This window comes from Lygodium microphyllum, chromosome 1 (genome assembly GCF_053477565.2).
Source record: "Lygodium microphyllum isolate KBCC chromosome 1, Lygodium_microphyllum_v1.1.10, whole genome shotgun sequence".
NCBI lineage: Eukaryota > Viridiplantae > Streptophyta > Polypodiopsida > Schizaeales > Lygodiaceae > Lygodium > Lygodium microphyllum.
Window position 1 is genome coordinate 199,189,973 of NC_141135.1, and position 6,000 is coordinate 199,195,972.

The following is a 6,000-nucleotide window of genomic DNA, read 5'->3' on the forward strand; positions in this document are numbered from 1 at the left end:
TCCATTTGCAACACTTAGGGCTCGCGGCCCTTACAAATGACAGTAACATCCACATCTGCACTTTCATGAATGTCTTGATCAAGGCACAACCATTTACCCTTAAGCATCCTCCATCTATGATACTTGAACACTAGGCATAAAGTCTGTCGTGTGACAAAGTACCTGTAATTGGAAAGGAAAGTTAACCGATTCATCCCAAAGTAAGATAATAGTCAACTAAGAGAGAAAAATTATACCTGAAAGCCATGTCTCTTGTTGTGACTCGACACTCCACTGTGTCAGGACTATGAGTTATTTTTTATGTCCAAGTTTTGCCTAGAATGCTTGTTACATAATCCTTTGATGTACTTTTTATGACGTACACGCTTTTGGTACGTCTCAAACCCTTACATTCCTTGAACATGTGTGCAAAAATTGCAATCGGTATGAACCAGCTCAGATGCACATTCTTTGAGCTAGTGCTTGGCTTTATAGAATTCAATATATCTGCTAAAAGTTTTGTGCTACACATGTGCAAAATGTCGCTACTACACAATGGCTATTCTATGCTATTGAGATTCGATATGTGCAGACTCAAGGGTTCCATATTCTTGACCCCCCTTGGGCAATATGTACTTAGAGTCATAGAAAAAAACAAGGTCCTCTACGAGTTGCTTAGCTGTACGCCCCTCAAAGAGCAATCTACCAATTTCAAGGTGGTAACACTTAAAAGAACCAGTGAAACTCTTAACATTTTGCCACTCACAACAATCCGAAGGGTATACTTCTGTAAATATGAGATAAGTTGTTACATAGGTCTCATGAAATTTCTCATTCTCAATGAGTTGCAAATACTTACTATTTGCAATGTTTATTGAAAGGGCACAGTGGACGCAATATGTATTTGTTTTTGTATGAATACATGTTATACAAATGCCTCTGTTACAAGGTGAGAATCAACATTCCTTTGTCTGAGAGCTAAAATTGTACCCTTCCAGTGCTTTGATACATCTGCAATTGCAGATGCTTTCACCCTGAAAGCTCCCTTCATACTTGGATGCATATGTACCCAAGACGATATGTATCAGTGATCCAATTCTCTTCTTCATCTTTTCTGCTACGTACTTCTATCGAGAGAATGCTTGTTCTTTTCTCAAGCATTATAACCTACGCATTAGATGTAAATAAGTATGTATTAACCCCTAAATAATAAGCATTTTAAGTCTGTCTAGTAATCACCAATATGCCATACAAATCAACATGGCATTAAGAGATGTTTACACTTTTCTAAACAGACATAAACATCGATATCGAAATGCATGTGGATATGTACACCGACACAAAGTATAGATTCAATTTAAGGTATCACTTTAATTATACAATTTACATGAAATATAATGAAAAGAATATCACAAGAATACTCAGAGAATTTTACAAAAATAAATTTTATTATAATGAAGAGGAGTTTGATTTGACTCAATACATTGTATGTGTGGGTATTATAGAGTAGTTGTTACAAGGATAACAGCCACATGGCATGCAAATCTTAATAGGCACATTGGATTGACACTTGAGATATTCTAAGACTCAACACATTATGTGTTATATGGATGATATGATATAAGAGTTTCATGGATAATTGCCAATCCGCATGGAGATCCAAATGGACACATATGACCAATAAAGCGGAGGAATTTTGAACCATTTACTTTCAGCATATCCATATAATCCAGCACAAAGGAATCACTCACCACATCAAAATAGTTGATCGAGAATTATGTACTTCACCTAAACCTTGTACAATACTTGCATGTACAAAAAAATACCTACATGAATCTCTTTTAACAAAAATACTTGCATGAATTCCTTTTAGCAAAAAATATCTAGATAACTGCATAAATAGAAGCAATACAAAACAGGGGCAATTTACCTATAAGCTAGTCTACTGAAGATAAGATTGAATCGTTGCTAATCATTGCAAATGATGGACATAAGAAAACATCAATCCCATCAAACATAAAAGTCACTCAAAATATGGTAGATTTACCTGTAAATTGAGCTACAGAATCTCTGCTTTACCTTGTGTTAAGTGGTGCAACAACAATTGATCCTTAAGTTAGAACTAGCATCAAACCCTATTATAAAGATAGTAGAAAATGGATAGTGCAGAGAGAAAGAAATGGAGCCCCAAGAGGAATAGCAATGAAAAGGGGTTTCTACTACAAGAAAATCTATCTTGTAACATCAACAAGCTTTTATTTCATTCTTTTGATAACCACAATAAGGAAAAGAACAAATCTTCACGCAACATCATAGTAGATATCTCCCATGGATTTGATAAAATCAACCATAATCTTCAACATCTTCATAGAATCAATCTATCAATAGAATAAGAAACACAAAAGAATACACCATTTTTGAATGGAAATAATCACATAGTCTTCATCTTCATTGTCTTTATAGTTCTCTCTCTCAATCTCTTATAGATATATACATTGTTTTGATAGAATTGGCTATCTTTGACTCTCTCTCTCTCTCTCTCTCTCTCTCTCTCTCTCTCAATCAATAGTACATCATCTCCTCACTACGATGCTCAATAATGACTCTCAATAATCCTTCTTAGGTCATGGATGAACCTCCCAAAAGGAATGGGAGGTATGAAAGGGCACCAAAGCTACTACATTGTTTCTTCATAGCTCACTTCTGTCTTTGTCACTCTAGTCTGCTCTTGAGTCTTCAACAGCTTCTTCTTCCATTTGTTTTAGCTCTTTTGAACTTAGATTCATCCTTTCCAAAAGTTAGAAAACTTTTCCAAAGTCACACATATATTTTACAAAACACTTACAGAAGATCTATAGAACAGAACAATGGAGGAACAAAGGCTCTATAGAAGGTCTATAGAGGGTTAATAGAAGGTCATCAGAGAACATCAGAACCTCATAACTCATACTAAAACCATTCCAAACTATAAAAAACTATTCAATAAGCTTTCAAAAGATTTCAACCTTCATCAATCATCAATTTATGCTTCATACAAAAGAAAATCAGAACAAAACAGAAGGTATCAGTACCAATCGGAATCTCAACAGAACCTATCAGAACATCATAAAACGTCATATTTTTACTAAGAATCATCATGACATTTCAAAACATAATCAATATAATCTAAAAAAACTTTCAAACACTTCTAAAATAACTAAACATCACTTAAAATCCATTAAAAGTCAACCATTCAAGCCTTAAAAATAACAAAAATCAACAAAAAAATCTAGTCATTTCAGCATTCAACATATTCCCACACTTAGAAAGGAAGCGTCCTCGCGACCTAAGGAAAATAATAATATAAGTTTAGTAAAGAGCTTAATTTGATTTTCTTTAGTATCTTCAATAATCACTCAACCACGATCCCAATAAGTCACATGTATATCTGATAATACTACAACGAAATGAAAACACCCTTTTGGATATTATCTCCATTTTTAAAAAATTGATAGCTACACAAAGTCATAAAGGATATAAGATTTTTCTTTAAATTAGTATCATCTTCTACTAGCTTTTAATCCAATATCTTCTTCATCAATTCAGCTTCAAATTTAGCTTCAAATTTAGATCCATTCAACAAAGATAAACAATATACACATACCACATATATAACTCACACAGACACAACACCAGGTAATCTGAATCGCACATGCCTCCAAAAAATGGAGAGCACAGAAAAAGATTTCATTAACGAAAAAGAACTAATACATCAAAAAAGAATTCCACTGCTAAGCAAGATAGAGAAAAAGGAATCAGTGAATAATGGATGATCATCAATATGACGTAACAGTTGAGTTTGCAAAGGCTGGATATCAGATTTGTGGAATACACCCCTAAGACAACGAGGCTCCAAAGCATCACCCTCTAAAGGAGGATGCCAAGCATATCCTCTACACTAAGATGTCTGTTGATAATAAGTTTTCAACCCTTCAGCTAACAGAAGCTCCATTAAATGTACATACATCATAGTTTGTAACACCACATCTTCCACATACAAATTGATATCTTCCTCATCAGGAATCTTCAAATGCCCTGTAAGATACATGAAAGACAACAACTGTACTTCATGTGAAATCAACTCATCAACAAATCTGTCAAATACAGACTTCAGTAAATTTGCAGACCACAAATTCTACCACCCATCCTCTGGAGGTTCTAAATCCACATTGCTCAAAGAGAAAAATAAGGTAAAATACTATTGATTATACTTGATCCAGAAAGATGGTGGGGGTGGCACCAGCTCAGCATAACGAGTAAAATCATCCTGCACATAATTCATACGTTGTTGAAGGCATTCTACCTTAGTAGAAAAACCATTACACAACTTTCCCTTTTGCTGCAACTGGTCAAGCTCCTCTTTGAAAGATACTACAGAAGAAACCACAGGAGGTGGAGGAACAAAAAGAGTAACAATCTTTTGATTAAGCTCTGCAATCATCTTCTTTTGTGACTTGACATTTTTCTGAGAATACTATAGCTGACCCTCACAAGTACCCAGCCTATTGGCTAAGTCTATCATCTCCTCAAGGGCGCAATCCTTCTCTTTAGTCAGAGACGCATTCTCTGCTTCCAGGGTAACTATTTGAGTTTCTAACTTCTGAATGGTGGCCTTCGAAATCCATCAGAATAGTAGCTTTAGTGATTTATTTGTGAATATCAGTGAAGGCGGCTTTCTCAGATGCTAGATCCTCCAAAGCCTTACTCAAGTGACTAGTCAAGGAATCCAGTTTGTCTTGCAGGGAAGTATACACCCTTGTGTAAATGGACTGAAGACAAGTCATCAGTGAAGTCTCCAATGTAGCCTGGACACCAAAAACTAACCTAGGAAGCAAAGGTCCAGCTAACATTGTTTGTAAGGAAGCATGGATCTGTTTATCTAGCTACCCATCCCTTTGTGCTACAAATAGATTAGGACATGACAAGAATGAAGGGAGGGAACTAGTAGAAACAGGAGGAATGGAGTCCTGTACAGGAGAATCGGAAACAGAAACAGAAACATTACTAAGTGGATCTTTAGTATGTAATCTTTTACTGCGAGAGAATCTGGTAGAGAGCTCATTCTCCGAATCAAAATTGGACTGTAATGGAGGAGGAGTTGGAACAAAAGGTGGAGGCTGCTTTGAAAGAGAAGTAGGATCAGGAATTGGCACACCACCAGGAGGAGGTGCAAGGGAGATAATCTTCCGCCGTAGGAGACATTACTGCCATGACCTTTTCTAACTCTCTGAAAATGATGATTCATCTTCACGAGTATAAATGCTGGCCAATTGAACTTGGTTCCCTCCTGGATCCAACAAAAGCAATGAACAACTCCTTGGATAGACATTTGGAAGCAGACTTCCCTGACATGAACCTGCCTTGTAGAAACTGGCAAAGTTGTTTTCATACCAGGAAGGAGATGTGAGCTACAAAAACCCCAGAGGTAATAACTTTGCTGGAGACCAAAGGGGTAGAGGTTTCCTTCTATAGGAGAGAAAGGATCTCCTCACTGTCAATAATTGATTTCCACTAGGGACAAAAGACGCTGAAAGAGGCAAACACAATGCATCACTCATATTGGCTGTGGAGGATAAGCAAAAGCGTCGGGTATAAATTGGGTATAAATCAAGCTAGACTAGTTCTTGTATGATGCCAGAAAGGAGTAGCAAATGGTGTTGTCCACTGGTGGAAACTTCAGAGCCACAAAAGGACGAAGACCAGCACGGCGAATGCAATCTGCCTCCAAGAGAAGAGCATAGTCATGCATCGGTAACGGCACATGCTGGATGACAATAGGAGGAATAGAGGTAGATGCCATTCAGACTACATAGGATACCCACACACACAACCAAGGAAAAAGATGAAAATTTTCTTGTTAAACCCAGACAAATCAACATTGAGAAGAATATCAAAACAAAGGACAAATGACTAGACCAGACTGGACCAGACTTCCCCAAACAATCCACATCCTACGTAAAAATTTTGACATGACCTACGCAC